The following is a 26,506-nucleotide window of genomic DNA, read 5'->3' on the forward strand; positions in this document are numbered from 1 at the left end:
TACACTGAATAGTGCCCCTTGTTTTTCTACCCGAGATTTTCATGAGCCAGAACCCTACCTACCCTATTCCCATACTCTTATTTGAGAGCCCTTGTCTAGAGACGAGCAGCCTTCTTCTCTCTCAGCCCCCGCCTCAGAAGAGACAGTTCTTCAATTAATTGGAAGTATAGCACCTGCCCGCCGAAACCTCCAGTAGTAATTACTTGAATGTGCAATATTTCCAACTGTAAGATTGACTGTCTGAGAAATCTAGCAGTCTTGCATACCCTTTTTTATACTAAGAATAAACTGCAGTATGATGCCCCTTATGCATGCCTTCCTCGTATACCACCCCACTGGTAGTGGGGCCATACCTGCAGTAGCCCCCCAAAATTCCGTAAGCAAACCAGGCATATGCTTGCAATACTTAGGATTTGAGAAAAGGTTACAAGCAAATGAAAACTGGCGCTGCTCCCCTCTAACCTCATTAAGATTAAGGGAGAGTAATATTGGGTAATGATCAGAAGTGATCTTGGGATAAACTTCAATTTCTGCATTTTCTATGGGGCACCTACTAGAAAAGACCATATCTATCCTGGAATAGAGTTAGAGTGGATGTGAAGCCCTTCATACATCAGACAGCCCATGTAGACTGGTGATTTCCAGGATAGATGCCCTCATTTTAACCATGTGGGATGAGGCAGAGTGGTTAGTTGAATCAATGTTATAATCCATAACACAATAAAAAATGTCCATTAGAACTACTGGACTGGTCAGGGGAGATACTTCTAAACCGAGCATATCCAGTATGCAAGGCTCATCTATATTTGGCCCGTACACCGTACAAACATATTCTCACCATGCATGAACAACTGGGCAATCGCCCATCTGCCTCTAGGGTCTGATGCACTTTTCAGTACCTTAAACTCAGTTCTTAGCAGACATTTTAGCAACCCCCGAAATGTAAACAGATTGTGATGTACTGGTAATAATATTATAGCCCTGTTGACTTAGCAAGAGACAATTTTTATAGGCAAGGTGAGTCTCGGTTAGAGAAATTAACGGTGGGTATGCCTTTTTTATCTCTTTTCGAACTAGCTGTTGTTTATCGATCAAATTAAGGCTGGCAACCTTCCAGCACATACATTTAAACCTAACCATTGCTATAAACCATCTTCCATATGAGCATTCCGTATTACAGACCCAAGCCCATATATGACACGTAAAAATAACAGTTCAAATAACAGAATTGACCATTCTGACCTATTTCATCCCTCAGCGCAACTAACCAACCTGTTGCTAAATTTCTCTTTGACAACCTACACTGTTTGATTCCCCCACTTCGCCTCTGCCCTGCCACCGAGACCTATCCCTGTGTCCATAGAAAGGAATCATCCTCACTCCAAGGCTGTCGGTGGACATGACAGCCCTGAGTACTTCTCCTCCGAGCTCCCCCACCACCTGCACCTACCACCACCCTTAAGGGAGAAAGAAGTGCACAGACCCAACCAAACAAAAAAATAAATAATCCCTTATATACTCTAGCTAAGATACCTGAATAACAGCCCAGATAATGGTTAGCTTCTAAATGCAGGCGAAGAAAAAAAAGTTAAAAGATATTGCAAACCATGCAAAATAGCATAAAAGAAAACACAAAAACTTCATCAAAACGACCACAGCCCAGAGAGAGCCATGTCAGACTAACTATACATGTATCTAAGTTGGAATAGCAAAAGTCAGATCTGCAGCGCAGATCCCTAAAAATTGCTAAGGACTTGTGTAGCGTCTTGCTCCATATAGCATATGTGTCTGTCCTCCTTTAAGTATTTAAGCGTTGCTGGTTCCTATAAAAGAACCTGAGCCAAGTCAGCCTACAATAGGTAAATTATTTGACTGAGCTTCCAACATCTATCTATTTAATGTTTTTTTTTTTTTTTTGCAGTTTTATAATATAGCGGGAACTCGACCTGTAGGTATTGAAGTGCTTTACATGAGCACCAGTTGCATTCTTTTTCTCTAGGCACAGGGAGATTGAGTGATTTGCCCAGAATCACAGGATGTTGAGCCAACGTCGAGACTCGAACCTGATTCCCCAGTTTCAAATCAGGCAGCTCTGGCTGTTACACCACCTCCTCTCTTCCATAGTAGATTTACACAGGTCTGAGGTCACTGATATAGACATAGCATCAACAAATTGCGTGCCTTAACAGAAAGGTCCCAATATATTAAGATTGGCAGAGGATACAATGACTTGACATTACCAAAACCTGCATTGTTTCGATTTATGAGGCGACGATGTGCTCGTTGAATTTGAGCGTCCATGTCCCAGTCCCCAAGATCAGGGAAATCTTTCCCAAATGACTGAACGGTGAACTGTCTGGGATAGTCACCCTCTTTCCCTTCTGGTATTCCAAACACTCTGAAGTTGTTTCTCCACTGACTATTCTCCACATCTTCAATTTTAGACGGGACATATGCCATTTGGGATTCCTAACGGACTTCATGGTAGCCGCTCCCACTTCCTCAGCATTGGCAACTTGCTGCTGTAGTTCATCCATTTCCGTAGTGAGAGTAGTTACCTTACCAGTTACTTTGACCAGGGATTGCTGAATTGCCACAGTGTCTGCTCTTACTTGAGCATAGTGCTGTTGCACCTATGACCGCTGAGCCTGTAACAACTGTAGTATCACCAGAAAGGAAGGTTCCTGAATTCTGTTTGCTATAGAAGTTTCAGTGGATACCACTGGTGAGAGGCAGCCACAGCAGACACCGCAGGATGAATCAAAACAGTTTTTAGTACATGAAATGGCTTCTGGGCCAAGATGTTGTGGGGTGCAGCTCAGCAGCAAGCTGCTGATCAACCATTATCAGTGGACCTGTTGAGTGATTAGTTGACATCTGGGAGATTAAGGGTTTCACCTTCCCTTTTGACAACCCAGTTCTGCAGCAGGCGACCTTTATTACTACTACTTATGACTCTATTCTTAACGCCGCTGACTTACCATACTGAGGAACTTTTGAGATCGCGCTACATTTCTTGATATTACCCCATTTGTTTTGAAAAGGCTGCTAGTCACTCCTCATTCGGTGTACCTCCGTATCCGATGCTGCTATGTCCACAGGTATGTCCAGTGTGTTGCCATAGAGAGTGCTACCAGCGGCAAGGGCAGAGGCCAAAGAGGTGGGAGATAGCAAAAGCGTGCCAGGTCCACAGCCTGCTGGGGTAGCACTGTTGCAAACAACACCAAGAGGTTAGAAGTATCCCCCCCCCCATTCAGTAACCTCCTTTGTACACCCCACCACACCCACAGTGTCTGACACCAAAGCCCCCTTAGTACTCCCTATATTAACTGAGAGTTCAGAGCAAGGATTTCTGCTGACTCCAGTTCTACAGGGTCCCCAATAGTCTGATGAGCAGAAACTAAAGGCTTTCCAGGAGGCTGGAAATGTATAGTTTGTTACACACAGGCAAAGTGTGCTATCTTCGCAACATTGTTGCCTACCAGTGTCAAGCACACTGATGTAGCCATTGAAGAGTCACTCCCTCTTGTTTTGATCTGAAGCCATTAGAACTTGAACAAGGGAAGACTCGTCACCTGGGAGAGACAGCTTGTTGCTCCATGCCTGCAGGAAACTAACTTCTTTTCCCGATCTGAGCAGTTTTAATATTGAGCAACCGACGTGTGAGGTACAGCTGTCTGCTCGAAAGGAATGAGAGCCGGCCCCATTCTCTATAGTTGCATTGGGGTCTAAATCTTCCAAGCGGCTTTAACTGGGTATCAGGCCTCTGCCCGCCACGGACCGCACACGTCTACCGCGGCGCCATGCTGCTACAAGTGATAACCTGGCTACAGGCAGGAGAGCGGAGGAACCTCGACTGCTGTATTCGTAGTGGTAGTGCTGTTAGACTGAGCAGCCCCCACTGATAAAGCTGTCACATAGGTGTGTCCCGCAACTTCTGAAACACTGTAGCCTCAGCCAGTAATGACTTTGGTGCTGATTGGGGAGCTAGGCGGTGTAGCAACGGTTGGCGGGGATCAAGGGAGCAAATCAAGAGAGAGTGTGATCAGCCCCACATTTTCCTTTCCCGCCCGCGTTTAGTCTGTTAAATCAACACGTAACTAAAGGTGCTCTCATATGTGATAATGAAAAAAAGGTGACTGTAAAATAAAATATTTGCTAAGGATCACAAAATTTGAGACCATTTTACGGTTCAAGTACATTAGAGTTAGGTCGAGTAGATTATTCAAGTCACTAGACCTGCACGTCTGATAACTTTTTAATGATTTCTCTAGGCTCCTGCCAGTGCGTAACAGCTGTATCAGTAGCTGATCAGGCAGCACAAGCTGCTTTGTGACCAACTTGAGTGCCCTTCAAGAAGGGCAGCCCACATGTTAAAACTAGAAAGATAAAGCTTGAGGAAGCACATCAAATATGCAAACCAGGAGGAAGGAGTGCGACAGAAACGACTGGGGAGTTCAACAACGGACATATGTTTTGTTTCTATGGTGGCCCAGACAAGGCAGACCATAGTTTATTAAGTGTTGTGGTGGCTGGCAGAAGTGCAGAAGCCCCCAGAAGATTACCCTCAAAAGTCTCACCCTAAGTGTCCTGTTGAAGGGTGGGGATCAAATTACTGACTGCAGGAGACGTTTCATGTATTAACAAACGCTCTTGGGGAATTTGTCCAAATCCTGTTGAATGTGTGGACATCTGCTGGGTCTCAATGATACTTCGCAGCATGCAGAAAGACTGAGAAAAGACTTGTGCACACATTTATTGAAATAGTTTATTGACAATGACAAAGTGAACAGTGAGTCATTGCAGGTCCTAATGAGTGTTGTAAGATGGTACCATCCTTAGTGGAGCTGATTTGGTCTATTATGCCATTTCTGCAAAAAGCAGAACTGATGTTTTTTCATAGCAAAAACCTAGATATTACAATAGACTACAAACCATCAAATTACCCAAGCTACAACGATAACTGGGCACATAATTAACACCACAAGCGTATTAAAAAGATGGGGCCAGGACCATACAGGGATCTTGGGTGCATGAGAGCATGGCTGGCTAAACTTCTGCTGCCCCAGATCAATTAATCAATTGACCATAGCTCACTTTAAGAAAAGTCTCTCAATCTAAAGTAGACTTAGGTTCGAGGCATGTGGGCTGCTGAATTCATATCTGTGCATAGATCGCCGCCTAGTGTTGGGTCCGGATGATTGCACATTGTTGTCCTGGAAGAGTCTTCGAAGTATCACGAGATAGGTGGCTCCACCCCTGGACTACAGTGCGCATCGGCATCTACTCCATCCTCAGATTGTTTTTTTCCGCCATTGGGTTCGGATGTATATTTGTTAACTCAAGTTCGGAATCGATAAACTTTCTTTTTGGCCAAAAGGCCTTTAGTTATCGTCGGTATTGTCTTTGCGATCAGTGCCCAGTACTTGTTCCAGCTCTGTCCCCGAGCCGGACGTCAAGAGGAGCCGTGTGGCTTTTCGGCACTGAAGGCCCGGTCGACGCCAGAGGCCTTATCGACGATCCATCATGGAACGGAGCCCGTTCAAGAGATGTCCCGTTTGCAACTCCAAGTATCCCCACATCGATGTCCACCCGGTGTGCAACAAGTGCCTGTCTCCGGATCACGATGAAGCTAGCTGTACGGCTTGTTCTCGGTTCCGCTCCAAGAAAACTATTAGTCTTCGATGCGATGCGCTGCGCGGAAGGAGGCCCAACAGACGGCATCTGACCCGGTGAACATCTTCGATGCCGAGGATGATGGAGTCGAGCAGGAACTTCAGGAGTCTGATCCTGCATCGGAGATCGACTCCAGTTACGACGCGGATGTGGGAGGTAGCAGACGACGATGGGGCCTTTGGGGCCGTGGAAGATAGCTCAAGCGAGGAACTAGGCCCAGCCATTAGTTCGGGGGCCACAACCAAAACACTCGATAAGGCTCAGGTCGAGGGATCGCCACATGGCCTTACCCAAGATCGTACGCTTGGTTCTACAGCCTCGCTTCAAGGCCCGGCTATGGACATTTCTAACGAGCCATTGGTTGACCGATCGAAATCGAAAGCATCGGTGTCTACACAACCGAAAGCACTGGACACTAAATCGAAACCAAAAGTGCGTATTACTTTGGTCGGTTCGAAGACCTCTGAACCATCGGCACCGACAAAACAGAAGAGTGTTATCGACCCGGTGAGGTCGCTAAAGGGTGTCGAGCCGAAGACCGGGGCACCGAAGAAACTGGTCAAGGACGTCGACCCGAAGAAGTTGGCGCTGGACTAAAGACTTCTCTTGGTATATACAGTGGGTATTTCGTCTTCCCCGTTACCTGTGCTGGGATAGAACTTGTATCTCCAGAAGAGTTTTTCTCCTCTTTGGATGCTCTGAAGAAGCTCGCCACGGGTGAAACGCGTTGACTGTGTCTGCTTTTTATCTTAAACATTTGAAATAAAGGATCAAAAATCCAAATATATCCTCTCATCCCATGTGCATGTGTCCAGCAATTTTGCTGCTCCTATTTGATTGCTTGGTTATGTGCCTCTCAGAGCTTTCGCTTGAGCATCTGATAGATGTGTGTAATTGTGTTTGTTTATTTTCTGCAGGATTAAGATCTTTTGTATCGGTGCTTAAAGTAATACAATGCAATATGTCACAGAAAGTTAGTCACACAATGTAGCTAAAATTAAATGTTTCTCTCCGGGGAAAGACGCAAGTGCTGGGGAAAACTGTGGTCATGAGTCAAGCGTTGAGGGGCAGGGCAAGGTATGTTGTTATATCTGTGTATGGGTTTGACTATAGAAAAATGAGGAGGTATTTCACATTGGGACTGAAGAATATTGGCTATGCAGTTTGTCTTGGGGAGTAACTTTTCTACGGACTTAGCAGAGGGTTGCAACATATGTGGTGAGAGTAGCAAAAATACCAGCAGAAAAGACGACTAGGCAAGAAACTGTTCAGGTTAAGGAGATGCATGGCAGAGGTGAGTGAAGATATAGGTGAGAAAGAGGGAAGTTTCGATTTTTTTTTTTTCTCAAAGATCTTTATTTGTACCGCACAAACTACTCACCCTTACGGGTCTCACAGCACTGGGGGCTGTCATGGAAATTTAGTGAGCTATTGCCCAGAGTCGTATGGTGCTGAGCTGCCGCTGGGGATCGAACCGGGAACTCTGTGCTTCGAAGTCACTGCCCTGGCCGCTGCACCACACCTCTCTACTAGCCTGGGAAGATTTGAGAGACCGTGCAGGAGTTGAATGAAAAAGTACAGTTGTGTGTAGGTTGAAAAATAGACTGCTGGCCAATGTAGGTGAGGAGTATTTGCTGGAGGTGTAGAGTGTATAGTCCTCCCCAGCCCGGGTACGTGTATATGATCACGCCACACACGGAGTTTGGTATTACACGTCTTTCTTCCTCGTCTTGTAACCATTAAATGAAAATTCTACATCAGGAATGAAAAGCTTCCTAGCTATCAAAACTAATATTTAAATTCTATTGAGGGCACAGAGGCGAGGTTTAGGCTGTTCTTTCTCCACTTTTTATTAAAGCAGCCATTATGTAAACAATAACTTAATCAAAAACGTAATTTCCCGTGAAACCCTGGAAAAAACTAAACTGTCAGTCCATCAAATCAACGTCCATGAATGCCCTTCAAGATCCTCTGCAGACGCTCCTGCATCCTCTTTTTCCTGCGACCGCAGCCAATCGTTTAGTGATTCATTCTGGTTTCGCTGAATCTGTTCCTAAGGAGGTAAAAACCATGTGAACCTCAAGTCACCAACCGTATACAGTTCAGTAAAAACATAAGTCAATAAGTCACATTATAAAAATAGAACAATGTTGTCACAATAGCTATGATGCAATATATATCCGAATAACGGAAAAGACCATGTACATACATGTCAAGTCGATAGAACTCCTCTTGACGTGCAAAATGATATTGCTGCATCACATTGGGCGGCTTACAGGAATCTTAATTCAGAAGGATGGGTGAATCCTCACCCCCATGTCCTTTAATAGAATTGAAATTTTCCTTTACAATAGCTAGGAAATTTTGTATTAGGTGTCTGTACTGGAGGCGAGTATTAGGCTAGTTTAAAGCTTTCCCTGCACCAACGATGCCATGTTCTGAACTGGTTTAAAGTAGAACTATTTAAACGTAGAGTCTGAGGATCAATCTGCAGCATTAAGAATGCCTTCCAGACGCGCTCCCAATGAAAATGCCTTGGAGTCCATGGTGCCCCTCACAGAGTGCGCCCCAAATAATTTAGTATCCATGCCAGCTTCCTGCATGGCCCAATTGGTAATGGTAGGAGAGGATACTGACTTATGAGGTTTAGTGAGGGCAATGAGTAGCTGTCTTTGCCTTGGGGGACAACAGTCCTCTGTCATGGATTCCTAAGCTTTTATTGCTCTTACTACACACCGTTTATGAACATCTGGAAACATAGGGTATGAAACAGTTTTTGAATAAGATTTTGTTCTCTTGGATATATGAAAAGAACCCCATCCCGAGCAAATACTCTACCTGTTATATCCAGGGCTCTGACATCCAAAGTGCGACAAGATACCAAGCATAGTAAGGTAGCCAATTTCGCAGACATTTGTTTCCGCGACAAATACTTAGAGGGCCAGGATCTAAACAAATTTAAGACTATTGACATCAATTAAAGAAGAGTATCTGGGCTCCGCAGAAAGGGAAAGTCTGTCTTTGAGAAGCTTACATACCAAAGGGTGTTCCCTCCACCAGTTGTCCACTCACATGAGAATGGCCTACTGAGGTTTCTGAGCAAAATGTATTGACCCACCTATACGCCATACCCTCTGAAGCTAAAGAAATTCCAAATGTGGACAAATTGTGTTCCCACAGGGATCCAGTTGTCCTTGATGCCACCAACCCAACAATCGAGCTCAAGCTGAGCGGTATCTTTTGATAGTGCTGTCTGCCCATGCTCTGGAGAGCAATGAGGCAGCTTTCAGTGTAAGGCTTTGGACTTTCCAGTGTTTCCTGTAATCCTCCATGCCATTATATAGAGAGCCCACCAAAACCTGGTGATCTAGATTTCCCAAGGAATCACATGAGAAACCTGGAAATGGGGGTTGACAGATTGGAGTATCCCATGAAAGTTCCTTAAGAACTGGAAACCAGACTAGAGACCTCCAGATTGGGGTGATTATCACTGTGTTTGCTTGCTGCCTCTGAACTTGGGTGGATAACCTCATTATAATGGCAAATGGGGGGGGGGGGGGGAAACGCTCATCCTTTGTCTTTCCAGCTGTAAAGGAATGCATCTGTTGCCACTGCATTGGAATCTGGTCTTCTACTGTAATACCTGTTGATTTGATGGTCCGGGCAGGATGCAAAAAGATCCACAGTAAAGGGTTCCCATTTGGTCTGTAGTTCCTGGAACACTTGTGGATCCAGTTTCCACAGACTCTTCGTGCCAATGCCAAGATTGCCAATCTGGCACCTGATTAAACTTTCCCAGTCATAGAAGTCTGGTACTCCAGACAATGGGCCCAACAGCTCTGGGTTAAGTTGAATAGAATTTTTGAGCGACCTCCTTAGATCTTGTTTTATTTTGGCAAGCTTCTGTGACGAGAGACTCTGGGTGGTCCAGACTGAATCCACTACAGAGCCCAAAAATTATAAGGATTGGATCAGGAAAATGACTGATTTCTGTTTGTTGATGACTAACCCGAGGGACTCTGGAAGGTCGACGGTCAACTAACTGTAGATGCCCCAACAAACTTCTCGGGCACTGGCCCATGAGTAGAATATCGTCTAGGTACCCAATGAGTCTGATGTTCCAGGCTCGCAGGTGTTCCATCACCGGCTTCTGAACCTTGGTGAAGCACCATGGCGCTTAAGACCAACTGAAAGGAAGAGTGGTTAACTTGAAGGCCGGTGAGTCCAATTGATACTGCAGAAAATGAGGTGGAGGGAAGATCGAAGTTGTGAAGTAGGCGTCCTTCAAATCCATGTGCTCCATCCAATTGTTTGTCTGCAACAAGTCTCTGAGGAGGTGACTGCCTTCCATCCTGAAAGTGACGGAAAACCAGTCACTTGTTGAAAGCCCTTGAGTTGATAACTGGATGCTGCCCCCATCCCTCTTCTCCATCAGGAAGAATTTGCTGAGAAAACCAAAGGGGTGTCGTTTCGTTTCAACAATCGCTCCTTTCGCCAAGAGCTGTGTGTTCTCCGTATCTACAAGGGCAGCTTGAGATTGAGAGAAAGAAAGGGGTTTTGGTCTGTGAGGTTTCTATTTGGAAATTTCTTATTGCCTGAAGAACCTAGGCGTTTGAAGTGAGAACCTCCGAATTGTGAAAAACTCTGACAGTCTGCCCCCAAGTCGGGTCTCTGAGAAAGGTTGAACGTTCACCTTGAGAGGTACATAGGAGCCACTTTCTCTGGAGTTCCCTCTCGAGCCTCGTTGACGTGGGTAGTTTCTGATAGGGTAGAGGGCACCAAATTGTGATGGATCATGCCACTGGGCCGACTTACACCTGAATCTCTGGAGGCGGCTTGATGGAGAGCACCGCATGTCGGGCATGAAATCCTTTTAATGGAGGCATGAGCACTAAGGAATTGAACATGGCTGCAAATATCCCTACCTCACGTATGAAGGGATCTCCAAATAGACCCCCCTTGTGCAATGGAGCCTGCAGCGGACGTCGCCAGTACCCGCAACTCAGTATCTATCTTTATTAGTAGGTACATACGCCTTTTGTTTGAAATTGTGCAATTGGTGTTTCCTATCAAAATTATGGCATGCTGGACCCAGCCTATTAGTTCTACAGGACAAATCAAAGGCACTCGATGCCTTAGCATCCTCTGCCCTGTCCAGGATATTGGATAACAGTGCTCACTGTATCCACTAACTTTTTCCTGGCATGAGTGCCAGGAGTAATATAGCCCAGTCTTGGGGTCCCAGACACATTTCACCAAAAAGATAGCCATCCTTGCATCAATTTTGAGAGTGCAGGCAACCTAGCTCTCCGATGAGGGGGATGAGCACTCCTCCCGAAGGCAACATTGGACCTCCTTGTCGAGTGCAGTGGGCCCACCACATATGAGGCAACTATCGCTGATGTAGTCCACTCTGCGGAGATTGGGTGTAATAACTCATCCGGGCTCTCCATGTCAGAGCCTGGGTCTTTAGGGGCATAATCCGAAATGGATTCACCAACAGGTGTTAGGGGAGTCCCCAACGTCCAAAGGTTTGGCAGACTGGGTCCCGCTTGTGAGAGGATTGAATTGCCCCTCAGAAGTACTGAGGAGAGGGGTGGCAGGGAGTTCAAAACGCAGTGGTTGGCAATTCATAACTGCCTTTTTGAGGCAGTCAATATTGTCCAGATTAACACCAGGGTCTACTTACCTTCTGCCGGAGTTGCAGTAGGCAGGCCTGGAGGTATGGGGAACAACTGTCCAGAGGGGTTTTCTCTGGAGGGTGAGGGAGGAGGAGAGGAGGAGGAGGAGGAGGAGGAGTTGTTGTTGGAATTGCGCTCCCATCTGAAGTAATTTCCTCTCCAATGGGGCCACTGCTTGAGGAAACTGCTTTCTGAATTGAGGCATCAGTGATGCCGCAGAAGTTATCATCATTTGTGAGGTAAATAATCTCCTCCTCTATATAGTCATTTGCAGGACCCTGCTTGTGTACTTCTGACTTTTTATGCTTTAAAGCTGCTGTGAATGAACATTGACTTCGCAGTGGTGCCGAACCAGCCCATGTGTACACTTTGGTTTTCGACAGTTTATTTTTTTATTTGCATAGTTAATTAAAACCATTGCTTACAGTAAAACCAAATCAAATACACAAGATAACAAGCATTTGCAATGCAATAGGTCTCGCAGCATTAAAGTTTGAGTTATTGGCATTGTGTATGACAATGCCAATAGCTATAACATTTGCAAATGTGACACCTATAGCATTTGTTATGCAATATGAGTTGTATTTACATGACTTACTTGTATTGATATTACAAATAACAATGGCTTTTCATTTTTTTAATACTTAACCACATCGCTGCTGTGCATTTTCCCCTCCTGTGCTGATTTTGGAGTATTCCCATTGTTCATGACGAGCTCAGCTCGTCATCAGCACAGCTCCACTGTGCCTCATGACGAGCTGAGCTCGTCATGAGCATGGAAAGGGTTAAATAAAAGTTATTGTAATTGAGTTGGTGGAAGGGTGAAGTGGGTCGTGTCCCCGAGTGATGTGGTGGTGTCCCCGAGTGATGTGGCGGTGTCCCCGAGTGATGTGGCGGTGTCCCCGAGTGATGTGGCGGTGTTCCCGAGTGATGTGGTGGTGTCCCCAGAGTGCAGCCCCAGCCCACCCTCTAACTTGGTTTTCTAGGATAAAATGAACTTGTATGGCCACCCTGTAACCCCTACATAGTCTGAATCAATAGCAGTGTATAACAAAAAGTCGGATACAGAGAACATTTTGTTTAACCACAAAAACTAATTTATATAAATACCCATGCCCACATCAAATACGGATTTAATAAATGACTAGTTGGAATCATGCCTGAAATCACACTGTGCTTTAGACTAGACACACAAATATAGATCGCATTTTTTCTAGGATTTTGTAAATATATTGCTTTAGTGGTCATTATTGTAGAGGATTAAGAAGAATGGGTTTCAAGAGAAATTCCGAAAAGGTGTCCTAATTTACGCACAACTAACTAGTTATGCCTTTGACTTATACACATTAAAAATATGAGTTCATTCTTTGGGCTGATTCCATAAGGGAAAGATGTCAATGCAGTTTTTGTCAACTTTCTGCCCACGCAATTGTACATCTGCTACAAATTTGCATGCTGAAATAGTTAGGCATTGTATACTCTTGTATTCTATGACATGCGTTGACATCTGGGCATACTCTTAAATTTTTTCTAAATGACATCGAGATCGGAAACGTACTCAAAATACAGGAGTAACCCAACAAAGTAAACTTCTGACTATTTTTTTTTAAAAGATTTACTTATAGGATTCATGCTCTAACCTTTGTAGGGGTAACGCAGAAGGTACTGTGACTAGATCTTGGGCCTCAGCCTATAGATGATATGGGTGCTTTGCCCTGGATCTGGTTCGTTTCGAAGTTTCAGACCTATAGGAAACATATAGAAAGGGTAACAGCAGTTACAGAACACCCTTTCGGATGTTTTACTCCTCAGGAAATTCTCTCCTTACACCATGTTTAATCTTTTTTTCCTGCAGATACCGTGTTTTGCGAAGAAAGTAGTCACAATGGGGTCTTTAGAACCTCATAGCACGTGGCCTGTTATTTGAGGAGGTAATACCGCACCTTTTAAATGCTAATACGTCCTTGTGCCGGGTATTACCTCTCCTTTCCAAGTTCCATATCTCGGAATGGGGAATAACTCAATAGTACCTCATTTTTTCCCTGCTCTATAAGACTCAGAATGTTGCAGGTTTAACACATGCAATTGTCTCCTGGTCTTACTTGGTGCAATATTTGTGCAGGAAGAAGTATGGTATTTTAGCACGCCTTGTAGTTATGAATTAATAGCAAAGTCGTGTGCGCTCCCTCTTGAAGTGAGAGCTTAATATGCTTTCTATCACTGTTAGCCTTTTCAGGTTTACAGATGGCGCCTGTGGGATGTTTTGACTGTTCACAGTCCCTCACCCACTTACAGTGATTTACAGTGGAATCCCGCCGCGGCCGCCCCGGATGTCAGGCACGGTCGCCTGTGACTGGGGCGGGGCCACGTCCAGATCGGAAGAGGAGGCAGGCGGAGTCAATGCGTCTCGCGGCCCGGGGCTCCTGTGAGCGGTGTAGAGCCCCGGGGCCGCGCCAGCAGGAGTTTGGGCGTCGTGTGCTGAGAGCAGAGTCCCCGACATTGGCCAGGTAAGTTTCAAAAGGCTGGGGGGGCTAGGTGCACGTGTGTGTGTGTGTGTGTGTGTGTATGCTCGTGTGTGTATGTATGTGTGCGACAGTGGGGGGGGGCCTCGCTGCACTTGTGTGTGTGCACGGGTGTGTGTGAGGGGGGCTCTGTATGTATGTATGTGCGTGCGTGCATGGGCGCTTGTGTGTGTGTCTGTGTGTATGCGCATGCGTGTGTGGTGCTTGAGCTTCTCCGGAGACAGCGCCTGGCCAAAGCGCGCGTTCCAGTTTCAACTAGCCTCCAAGGCGATGCGCGCGGCCGGCACTGTCTCCTGGGAAGCAGAGTCGCCAACAGTAGATCTCTAGCGAGACACAGCGCTGACGCGCTATGTTTTCGCTACGAGACCTAAAAAGGATATAAAAGGTAAAATTACGAGCATCTCAGACCGGCTCTAAAACCATTAGCATTTTTAACATTTGGCGGAGCATTTCTAGATTAGTGCAAAAGATCCTGCGATTAAAAGTCTTATACAAAAAAAGGTTCTGTTCAGTCGGTCTTAAAGTTATTGTATGTTCTTTAGAGGTGGCCCACATTGACTTTAGCATCATAGCACATCGGCCAGAACCCAGATCTTAGTCATAGTTTGATATAAGATAAGTTTACATATGGCATAGATGGTCCTAATGCGATTGGAGATGAATCAGAGAGGATGGTCTTTTTTGGAGCGCATTCCCGGAGATAGGTAGAGTGAGGAGGCTAAACATTGTTTGTCTTAGGCATTCTTGAGCAGTTTATGTTCGGCTTTCGTTAAGTATTTTACTAGATGGCAATTTAGCTGGGTATTTCCTTGATTTAGACAGGCTAACACAGCTTGCCTCCTGGTGTGAATGCCTTTTAGATTAAATGTTTTTTTAGGAGATTCCACTGTGCTTGAAGCATTTCTTTGCATAGGCAGATTAAATGTAATATGTCGCCTGATTTAGCGTTGTACAGACTTCAGGTGTTTTTGCAGAGGCCGCCGCACCCCCCCGTAGGGGGGGGGGGGGAGGCTCGAAGGCCGGCGCCATAATCCTCGTGGTGCCACCAGTGGGGTAAACTGGTTCTGGGCGCCTTGATGCGCCCAGGAACCAGCGGAAGCAGGGTGCGCACCAGCCACCGACCGGAAGTGACCTTTCGACCTGGGCGCCCCTAAAGGGCGCCCAATCGTCAACCTAGCGTTATTTGAACCCCCCAATCAGGGGGACTCACCTGAGGCCTTCATGGAGGGCTCAAGAGGATTTAAACGCCACCGCCCTCCCAGCAGAAGCACAACGCCTTCGAGGAGCTGGGAGAACGGCGCGACAGCAACAACGACTGAAGGGAAGGAGTAGACGCGGCGGAGGACGAAGACGAAGGAGGCGAGGCCCTGTCGGAGATCCAGGTCATCGTCGCCGAGGACACCTCGTGGAGTACGGCGCGCCGTGCCAGCTCCCCCAAAACAAGAATTAGTGCGGAGGTTTCGAAGGCGCCAGTCCGCATCAGGTAAAGCGGCAGCAAGCTCAGAGCCCGGGGTGAGCACACGCATTCGGCTGTGCCCCAGCCGACGGCCTGACGCAGACGCGAAGAACCAAGAAGCCACACAAAGTGCGCAGAGGCTCACGACATGTCGGAAGGCCAGCCAGACGAGAGGGCAGAGGTACTGAAGAAGATCCGCAAATTATCGGCTATCCACGGTGACGACTGGCTCCACCCTCACTTGGGTAAAGGGAAGGAGAACAGACCAGTGGACCAGGCAGACGAAGAACCAGGGCCTTCCGCACCCAAGAAGCCCAAAAAGCATGCCGATGAAAAGAACATCCAAGAGGAACCCTCCGAGGAAAGTTCGTCGGAAACCTCTTCCGTCGGGACCGGAGGGCGGCGACCAGGGTGAGACGACCGGCAAAAAGAAAAAGGGTGAGCATATTAGCAACATCGTAAAAGAATGCTTGAAATCGCTGGCGCCAGGGCTGCTTAATGGCACAGGGCAAGTATTAGCAGGGCCCAGGGAGCAGCGCGCAGAAGAAGCGGCAGGTCTGACCTGGCATATGGTCGACCCGGGGTGGGCCCGGCAGACGAGAGTGCAAGAGCAGGTAGGCTTGTCCGCCCAAGGTGAACAAATTTCCCCGCTACCCGGGTGGGGTCACGGCCCCGTGTCCGGAAGCCCACCTCCGGGCGGGCTAGTCAACGATCCTTACATCCGGCCATCCCCCGGTCCGGCGTCCCTGACTACGAAAGCCACCGGTTTAGCATGTCTCATCCCCCTCGCGGTTAAAGAGAGGATATGGCGCAAGGAATTCATAGACCTATTTTCACTACTGGAAATACAGCTAGAGGGGCTCGATCTAACCACGTGCGACAGAAAGGATGAGGATAGGAGAGAAAGGCGCGGGGCCAGGAAGGAGCGCACCTTCGACAATTGGTTAGATGCATTCAGGATCATGGCATGCATTATAGTGGAAAGGTTCATCCATTGCGCTGCTGATTTGTGGCTGTACGAGGCCAACATCCACCTAGCACAGAGGCAGTTCCCTGGGGATGCCTGGCTAGAGTACGATAAAGGCTTTAGATTAAAAATGCTGAGGCACCCCGAAATGGAGTGGAATGAGGAGGATGTCTCGGGGTTCATCCACAAGATGCTTACAGCCAAAGAGGTTAAGGCCTGGGCGGGCAAAAGCGACCAGCCCTTTCGGAGCTCGTACCAAAAGGGGAAGAATAGTACATATCAGAGGCGGTCTACCGGGAGATCTTACTCCCCAACCGCAACTAAGGCGATCTGTTGGAGATACGAGGCGGGGGACTGCGCATGGGGATCCTCTTGTAAGTTCCAACACGCATACGCTAGCTGCGGGGGCAGGCACGCTACCGTTGCATGCAAAAAAGTTCCAAGCGCGAGTCCAAAGGGGAAAAGAAGGAGAAGAGCAAGAAGCGTTAGCCCCAACGCAGGAAGAGGAGGGGATCTGGTGGACATTCGTAAGTGCCAGCTGGCCAGATCCCCCATTATTACACAACAGCTGCGCAGATTGGCGAACAAATATCCGAACAGAGCAGATGGCAGGTTACTGGTGAAGGGCTTTGAGGAAGGCTTTGTTATCCCATTCCAGGGCCCACTCCCCTTAGCGGGGGCGAGCAACTTGAAGTCAGCAAGGCAACACCCCGAGGTTGTTAGCGCTAAGATAGAGAAAGAATTGAACCTGGGTAGAGTCGAGGGCCCCCTCCCAAAGGAAGTGCACGGAGGCATAGTCGTCTCCCCGCTGGGCGTGGTCCCCAAGAAAGAAGAAGGGCAATTCAGGCTGATACACCACCTATCATTTCCGGAAGGTTCCTCCGTGAACGACGGTATTGACCCCGAAACTTGCTCAGTGGGCTACGCGTCAGTCGACGACGCAATTGAGCTGGTGAAGGCGTCGGGCATAGGATACCTCATGGCGAAAGCAAATATCGAATCAGCTTTCCGCCTATTGCCGGTCCACCCCTCCAGTTTTCACCTACTGGGTTTCCAATGGGGGGAGGATGTGTTTATTGACAAGGCCATGCCCATGGGCTGCGCGATATCATGAGCCTATTTTGAGCAGTTCGCCACTTTCTTAGAATGGGCGCTTCACGACCGGCACCAGGAAGGTGGAAAACTGCACTACCTAGACGATTTCCTGTTCACAGGCCCGGCAGGATCCTCGGTGTGCGCTAGTACACTGGCAGCCTTCGAGGAACTGGCCAGGTCCCTAGGGGTCCCCCTCGCAAAGGAGAAAACGATGGGCCCGACCACGAGACTCACGTTACTGGGCATAGAATTGGATTCTATAACAGGAACGGCCAGGCTGCCTCCAGACAAAGTGAAGGAATTTCGCGATGAAGTGTCGAAGCTACAGGGTTGGAAGAAAGCCACCCTGAGGGATATCCAAGGAGTAATAGGTAGACTTAACTTCGCGGCTCGGGTAATCCCTCCCGCCAGGGTATTTTCTAGGCACCTAACAAGGCTAACGGCCGGCGTCACCCACAAACACCACCACATCCGGCTGAGTGCAGGTGTGAAACAGGACCTGCAGGTGTGGGACGAGTTCCTACAGGAATTCAATGGGGTGCGGATTTGGAGAGAGGGGTGGGTGACGGCCGAACAGATAGCTCTTTACACGGACGCAGCCGGAAGCCTGGGGTTCGGCGCTGTCCTGGGAAACAGTTGGTGCGCCAGCCAGTGGCCGGACAAGTGGCATGCGCAGGGGCTCACTAGGAACATCGCGTTCCTCGAGCTGTTCCCGATAATTGTGGCACTGACCATCTGGAAGGAAGATATAAAAAACCTGAAACTCACGCTTTGATCAGATAACATGGGAGTAGTGCAGGCCATTAACAGAGGCGCAGCGAGATGCCCTGACATGTTGAGGCTAATGCGGCGGTTAATTAAATTACAGCTGGAGGGAAATCTGGAGCTGAAGGCACGCCACGTGCCAGGGGCAGAGAACACGGCAGCAGATGCACTTTCCCGGTTCCAAATGAAGCGGTTCAGAGAGCTGGTACCCGGGGCGGACAGGGAGATGACCCCCTTTCCACTGTGCCTTTGGGACCTGGGGGAGTAGACTTGTCCTGGCTAATAGGGCACTCACTTACTGCAGAGGCAGACAGAAGATACAGGACCTACGCGAGCACGGTAATGAGAGTTGGGGGCATAAAATCGCTGGAAAACAGGGCAGAAACTCGCACAGCAGTCGAGAAATTCATACAATGGGCATTCAAGTCGAAGAAAGCGAGATCGTGGGCCCAGGCGCACTTGTCCGCCATCGCCCACTTTGCCAGGCTTTATACAGGCGAGGACCCCACTACCTCGGCCTATCTAAAGACAGCCTTAAAAGGTTGGAGAAGGGTTGAAGGTAAAAAGGACAACAGGCGTCCCATCAATTTCGCCAAGCTGGGGCAGCTCCTAGGAGCCCTCGCAGGCATTTTATCAGATAAATACGAGCTGCTATTATTTAGGGCGGCATTCACCACGGCCTTCTTCGGAGCATTCCGAATCAGCGAATTAGTAGCTCCCAACAAATCGGGCCCAGCGCAGCAATGCCTGCAGGCGAGGGACATCAAACCAATGGTGAAGGCTGTGGAATTAACACTGAGACAGTCCAAGACAGACAGGGCAAGGAGGGGGACGACGATTCGTCTCCATTGCATCCCAGAGGCTGGGCTCTGCGCGGTATGCTGGCTATTTAAGTACATGGGGGCTCGCCCGGCGGGCGAGGGGCCCCCTCTTTGTACATAAGGATGGAAGGAACTTGAGTAAGTTCCAGTTCACGGCCATAATGCGCCAAGGCCTTGGTAAAGCCGGGTACCGTGCGGCATCGTTTGCCTCTCACTCATTCAGGATCGGCGCAGCGACCTCGGCAGCGCAGCATGGCATGCCAGAGGACAGGATCCAGGCGGTGGGCAGATGGCGCTCCAGGGCGTACAAGTCATACATACGCCCTCACCTCGTATAAAAAAAAAAAAAAAAACAAAAGGGGAGGAAGGGGAAGTAGTCACTTTGGGATGCCGCACGGCAGGGTGATAGCCCCCCCGCGACCACATGTGGTGCACAGAAGGCCACCTTAACAGAATTCTTTCTCTCGACAGGGGGACGCCCGCGGCTGGTCTGGGTGGTGGGACATTCATTTGTGTCCCGAATGGAGTCTTGGTGGCGGCAATTGGGCCACAGCACAAGCAGGCCCAAATCAACGTACATCCGCTGGATAGGGCAGCCAGGTATGAGATGGGAGCAGCTACTGCCGACGCTGGACGGCCTCATGGCAGATTCGGCCTGGCTGCCCGACGTCCTGATCATCCACCTTGGGGGCAACGACCTGACCCGGCTAGGGCGAAAAGCAGTCGGGCAGGCCATCCAAAAGGATCTCACCAAAACAGCAGCGTGGCTGGGCCCCACAACGGTAGTCTGGTCCGAAATGATCAGCAGGAAACATTGGAGAGGTGCTGATTCCGACAAGGCCGTCGATAACGCAAGGAGGAAATTAAATATCGCGATGCACAAGTTTTGCTACGCCAATGGCCTGGAATCAATACGGCACGGCCTCATCCACCCGGGCCGCCCGGAACTTTATGGGCAAGACGGGGTGCACCTCTCCGAAAAGGGGATGAGGGTGTTCTGGGATAACTTGTGGGGTGCAATGACACTCGCAGGTTGCAATTAAAAAAAAAAAAAAAAAAAAAAGAGGAAGGAAGTTGGAAAAAGGTGGGTGCCACGAACCAGGTGCAGGGGGGGAGCCGCAGTTAGACTTAAGTCTCCCTGCGGCATGGCGGAAATCCTACACTGGTTGGCTAAGAAAACACACCGGCGGGTGGTGTGTAAGAGGATGGCCACTCACTTTTGAATGCCGCACGGCAGGGTGACGTGGCGGCATAAAGGAGGGGAGTAACAGGAGGAGACGGCACTCGCGGCCCAGACCCGGCCGGAAGGCAGGGCACAAATGGTAGCGAGCTGGGGACCTAACTCCCGAAAGGTAAGCTCCCCTCCGCAACACGCAGAAGGCGTGGGCAACCAACCACTGGAGCACCAATAGACTGGCAACAAACTGGTTTGTGTACAAGTCCCATTTTCGAACTAAGGAGGGCACAAAAAGACTGACACCTGTTATCACAAGATGGTGTCATAATTTGTAATATGACATGTATGATTGATGATTACTGTTCAAAAAATGGAAGATTGCTTAAAACCAGTTTGTGTTATTAATATGTCTTTGGTTATTAATAAACTGCGGCCAACAACGACCACCACTAATATCAGTATTGTTGGCTGACATTATTTCCCACCATCGGCAACAGCAGGATGCGGGGGCCGGTAAGTATGTATGCTTGGGTCTCCACAGAATAGGCACATGCGAGGGTTATTGCAGAGGCCGCCGCTCCCCCCCCCGTAGGGGGGGGAGGCTCGAAGGCCGGCGCCATAATCCTCGTGGTGCCACCAGTGGGGTAAAATGGTTCTGGGCGCCTTGATGCGCCCAGGAACCAGCGGAAGCAGGGTGCGCACCAGCCACCCGACCGGAAGTGACCTTTCGACCTGGGCGCCCCTAAAGGGCGCCCAATCGTCAACCTAGCGTTATTTGAACCCCCCAATCAGGGGGACTCACCTGAGGCCTTCATGGAGGGCTCAAGAGGATTTAAACGCCACCGCCCTCCCAGCAGAAGCACAACGCCTTCAAGGAGCTGGGAGAACGGCGCGACAGCAACAACGACTGAAGCCCACCCACACCTAAGGAACAGCAAAGTCGCAGTGCTGGATAAGGGAAGGGGTGTTAGCGGAAATCCTACACTGGTTGGCTAAGAAAACACACCGGCGGGCGGTGTGTAAGAGGATGGCCACTCACTTTTAATGCCGCACGGCAGGGTGACGTGGCGGCATAAAGGAGGGGAGTAACAGGAGGAGACGGCACTCGCGGCCCAGACCCGGCCGGACGGCAGGGCACAAATGGTAGCGAGCTGGGGACCTAACTCCTGAAAGGTAAGCTCCCCTCCGCAACACGCAGAAGGCGTGGGCAACCAACCACTGGAGCACCAATAGACTGGCAACAAACTGGTTTGTGTACAAGTCCCATTTTCGAACTAAGGAGGGCACAAAAAGACTGACACCTGTTATCACAAGATGGTGTCATAATTTGTAATATGACATGTATGATTGATGATTACTGTTCGAAAAATGGAAGATTGCTTAAAACCAGTTTGTGTTATTAATATGTCTTTGGTTATTAATAAACTGCGGCCAACAACGACCACCACTAATACCAGTATTGTTGGCTTCCCACCATCGGCAACAGCAGGATGCGGGGGCCGGTAAGTATGTATGCTTGGGTCTCCACGGAATAGGCACATGCGAGGGTTATGTGTTGTTTGCCTTTGCCATGGTGGAAGGTGCTGAGCACGAGGCAGAATTCCCAGTCTGTGCCTCATAAAACTAATTTTTGTTGCCTTGGGGTATCCCTGATTGAAGTATGTTTGAGGACCGAATGCCTTGTATGTGTTGAGGGTCATCCATGCATGAGCTCTGTTTGAAAAGGTTGCCTTATCTTCCACCAATGAGATTTGTTTGATGGTCTTCCAAACCATTTTTTTGAAGTTGTGGTAACCAATTTGGGCATCCCATAGCCCCTTGAGTTTGGTGCATTCCAGGGCTAAATTGAGATAGTCCCTGGCTTGTGAAATCTCCCTTTGCAGTAAGTCATGCCACAGCAGATGGTTAAGCAAATGATTGGGGGCGCTTTTGATCTTGAATCAGCAGATGATATATACCTCGTGCCTTGCAAAATCTTGTCGTAGAAGCCCAAACTCCAGCCTGATTTGGGCTGGGGAGGTGTAATTCGGTAGGCAGAGCATTTGTCAGTAGGCTTTGACCTGTGTATTGTCCAATTCCTTTGCATCTCTGCCCCGCATAGTTTCGCTGCCATATGCAATTGAAGGCAATTGGTTTTCGACCGGGTTAAACGGGGCACTGGAGAGACTACTTGTACTTTTTCACTGGAATGTTTGACGGATCACTGTATGATAAATGGTATGGAGCACCCATTTACATTTTGAGACGGTGTTCAAATCAATTTTACTTTTACACTTGAAGATCTTGTTTCGAGTGGCACTCTTCCTTGCAAGAAGCTAATCCTACAAGCTTGCATTGTCCAGTGATCAATGTTGACCTCACACACCCATGTCCCTCACTGTCACTTGACAATGACTGACTACCTTTTAGACGTGGAATTGGGCGACAGTCAATGTCCTGCAGTTTCTACTTGCCTCAACTGATGTTTCCTCTTTGCCTTGCGAGCGTATATGGAATGTATCTTGAACTTTCTGCCATTCTTTTGGTTTTCTCGATATGACTCCCTTCTTCTTTCCTTCGCAGACCATTACAAAATGTTTCTCTTTCCGACAGCTTTTGTGTATCTGTCCAATAGCTGGCCATTTAGCTTCATGCGGAAAGGAAAATCCACATTGAAAACACCATCTTTTTCTTTGGAGGCATTACATTATGGCCTTCTACCTTGTGTTTGGCTTGCTTTTCACATTCCGCACGGATTCATTTTGGGCTGTTCCGGGCTTCATGTTAGTTGCTTGTCTGCCAGCTTAAAGCGAACGTTTGGTAAGCCTGTCATTTAGCGCTATATTTTAGCTTGAAAATTGTCTTTGTGTTGATTATTGATGTAAGATACATTTCACTCTTAAAAAACCCCACAATAAAACTCAACACAGTGCTACACCCGTAGGTGGGCGTCTTTTAGGACCCTGGACCGCCGCGGCCCGTATCCCATTCAGGCTTTTGTGATACCGAGTATTGCTCCCTGTTGCCACGCGTCATAAGATGCATTCGGAGCGGCAGAGATAGCAAGTCGCATCCTGTGCACATCATTTCCGCCACTGTGATGGCCAGGAGTATACATGGTCCCTGGCCTCTGCCTTTTAGAGCGGAGCATCGTGGTGGCAGAGGTGCACAGAATGACAAATTCTACCCACCCAAGTCTTAATGCAAGGTTTGGAATTACCCAAGAGGTCTGGTGGAACCTCTATGCCCAAGTTCACCCTTAGTCAGCAGAGGCTTCTCATAGCCGCACCAAGGGTAGGGTCCTGCCATCCTGAGCCAACCAGAGGATGTACGCACCAGCTTGGGGGCTAGGGCACCCGGTTCACCGGGGGTGGGCTGCTGCTGGTCACGTCATCGCAGCCCTTCAGACAGCTTGGTATTTGAAGGGGGCTAGGCCCTAGGATGCAGACTAGGACACAGTGAGGCTGGGATCGCCCCTTACTGATACGGGTGGTTACTCCTGTGTGGTCCAATTGTGTATGGGCTTACAGAAGCCCCTGGTGTCTGAAACTTTATGGTTTTTGGAACGGTTCTGATGTTTTTGCTATGTTTTTTTTAATGTGTTTTTCACAGGTGCATAATCGTTCACGATATGTAGTTGATACACTAACTGTTGTCTTGATCCTGCTCTGTGTAAAAAAAAAAAAAAAAAAAAATCACTTTTTCCACCATCCTCGGTTTGCCTGGTCGGTGATCCTTTTGGGTTAAGGAGGGGCGCGGGCCAGACTGGGGGTATCCCGGTCCTACGTGCATGAACAGCCGCTCACATTCTGGTTCAAGTTGTTCCCATGCTATGATTTTGCCATGAACGCCAGTGTAATTATGCAATATGGCACAATTCCAGGAACTCCACGTAACATTGAATTCCCCAAATTAAGCAAATTAGGCTGGAGTCATTTACATTGTGTCTTGAGCTATTAACACCCCTGATGAGGTGCAGAAGTGAATATGCCGACAGGCTGAACCCAACACAGTGGGAGGGCTGTGTTTGGAAGCCTGAGTAGCTGGCTAATTTGTGCGAGGGCCAGAGTTGTGCTTGCAGTGCCTAGAAAGAAGCCTTTGTTTAGTAAATGTATGTTTACATCTGTTGATAATAGTTAATCATGGGGTCTTTGTCGATGTTTTATGTGTAACAAATGGGGTTTACATGCAGACTGCTCCTTGCACGCTGCTAGACAAGACCAGAATCGTATGCATGTTCCCCCCCCCCCCCCCCCTCCGACTCCCTCCACCCCCCACATTCATCCAAGTGTGACATGTGCACTCTCCATATAAACGTTTTTAAACTCGATCTTCTTTTATTTGCTTTCTACAGCTATAAAGTTAGAGGATGATGAGTGCGTTCTTGTGCATGCTGTTCTTCCTTCCCTGTGGAAGGCAGTTAAAGGGTTAAGAGTGTGGGCTGGCTCGCCGTTGCCGTATCCAATGCATTTGAAGTCTGCCTCAGACTGACAAGAGCCGCTTTAAGTGGGTGGACAACATTGCGCTGATCCTTCAGGCTTTGTGGAGGCAGGGAAGCCATTTTGGGATCGCGCAGCAGTGTGGAACTGAAAACACTGCCAGCCAGCTTCCTGAGAATGACAGTTCCTCTGCTGGGATCTCGGGAAATGATCTAAACTCTGCATCTTTTTATCTGGGGAACAGAACTTTGGCTACGTTTAAAGACGCCTAGGTTTGGCAGTATTTTATTCCTCCCTCGCATCCTGCTGTGATTATCTGGTTTGCCGCTGGGCTGTAATGAGCAAGTGTGTGGAGTTTGTTTTGGTTGTAATTGCCTTCTTGCCGCACTTTGTGTTTGCGTTTGTTTGGTTGCAGTTGGCGTGGGTTTGTACAGTAGCGCTGCAGTTTTGCTGTATTTCCATTCAAAGTCCGCTTACGCCTGTTAAGTATTCAGCTTCTTTTAAAGGGACTGCTGCCTTGAGTAGGCTGATTTGCTGGCTTGTTACTGTAGCATTGGCCCCATTTACCCTCGTGTCATTTACTTCTAACGTTGCATTGGCATTGCTGGCTGAAGAGCAGTTTGATAACCGAATATGACCTTGCTTTCTATTAACTGTTATCAGTTACCTGTGAAAGTTGACATTTTCAGCGCCTTTGAGCTGATGCTTGGTATATTATTAACCACTCTTACGCAGTTTGTGATTTGCATGCGGTCTGCTGGAAGGAGGGTCACCTGTGTGAATTGTAGTTCAGGCAGAAGATTCAGTTTGCAGTACGTGCGCGTTTTTGCATTTGTAAAACGGTGTGATGGTTATACACAGCATAGAGGAGGGCATGATGCCAGTATGTCTGCTTGAAGACACCCATGGTCAGGAATGATGCAACTATATATTCACAGCGTGATAAAGGGTGTACATTTTATAGCGTGATACACGTTGAACATTCTCTTGCATGTCCTATGTGAAAGCTGCAGTATTTCTCTGTGGTCAGTATTTGATACATTCGGGAACTCTGGTTTTAAGTCCAGAAACCACTTTATAACATTGCACACGTATTTTGAATTGGGGTTCTCTAGCTACATTTCTCGTAAACAGCATGTACGCATTTAAAACTAGCTATCAAACTATTTTTATTGAGAAATAATATTGTGTAAGGGAACAACACGCCCGGTTCATAGACGAACACTTCTGCTACATGCCTGGTTTACAGACCACATAACCTTTTGCCAGTACTAATTGGGGACATGTGTAGTATTTTAAAACACGTAGAGGTCTAGGGATCACGTAGTGTGGTGCTGACTCATGTTCAGTAAAATTGTCCCACAAGTTTGAGCGTTGTTACTCCAATCCCGTGCAGTTTGCCTGTGCTGAAACTTACAAATTACAATACTCTGGAAGATCGAGCATTTCTTGGAATCTAAACATTATTTAGCTGACAAAGGTACTTAGAGAAATTAAGCAGTCTACCTATTGCTAAAGTAAATAACATTGGGAATCGTGATGTACTGATTTAACATTCATCAAACACATAGTAATTATTGTTGGGATTTTTGTCCCCTAAGGAAAAGGCCATGTTTGCACTTCATCTGCATAGAGTGCATACAGAGTCCATCAGTAGTCAGCCTCGCATTCTCGGTGGTTCACTGTGTGGGATGACTCCTGCTCCCTTTCCCCTCCTGGGTCATTATTGACCAGGAATGCCTAGAATCAGGGTTCTCCGCTAAGCCAGACAGCGAGGCCTTCAGCATAACCAGTTTTACTATTCGCTGTCAACATAGTACAGTGGAACAGGACACAAATAACCCGGCATGCGCCATATCTGAAGGATGACCCTGTGATTTCCATTTCAGTCACTTTTCAATTTACTTTACAAAATATATGGTGCTGAA

At 47.9% G+C, this 26,506-nt stretch overlaps 2 protein-coding genes across 9 annotated transcripts in view; one reads left to right on the plus strand and one right to left on the minus strand.

Annotated features, from left to right (window-relative positions):
• Positions 1-26,506, minus strand: part of LOC147684713 (uncharacterized) — a 412,180-nt gene that overhangs the window by 283,185 nt on the left and 102,489 nt on the right. The window lies entirely within an intron of this gene.
• Positions 24,606-26,506, plus strand: part of SUN1 (Sad1 and UNC84 domain containing 1) — a 316,273-nt gene continuing 314,372 nt past the window's right edge. For 4 of the 8 annotated variants that reach the window (XM_086940552.1, XM_086940555.1, XM_086940556.1 and 1 more), the window contains exon 1: positions 24,625-24,850. The gene's annotated coding sequence lies outside the window, so the exon portion shown is untranslated. Of the gene's footprint in view, positions 24,851-26,506 lie in introns of all 8 variants that reach the window. The other 4 variants (XM_086940550.1, XM_086940554.1, XM_086940551.1 and 1 more) reach the window with 2 other exon arrangements.

The sequence above is a fragment of the Lissotriton vulgaris genome, chromosome 10, assembly GCF_964263255.1.
Source record: "Lissotriton vulgaris chromosome 10, aLisVul1.2, whole genome shotgun sequence".
Classification (NCBI taxonomy): domain Eukaryota; kingdom Metazoa; phylum Chordata; class Amphibia; order Caudata; family Salamandridae; genus Lissotriton; species Lissotriton vulgaris.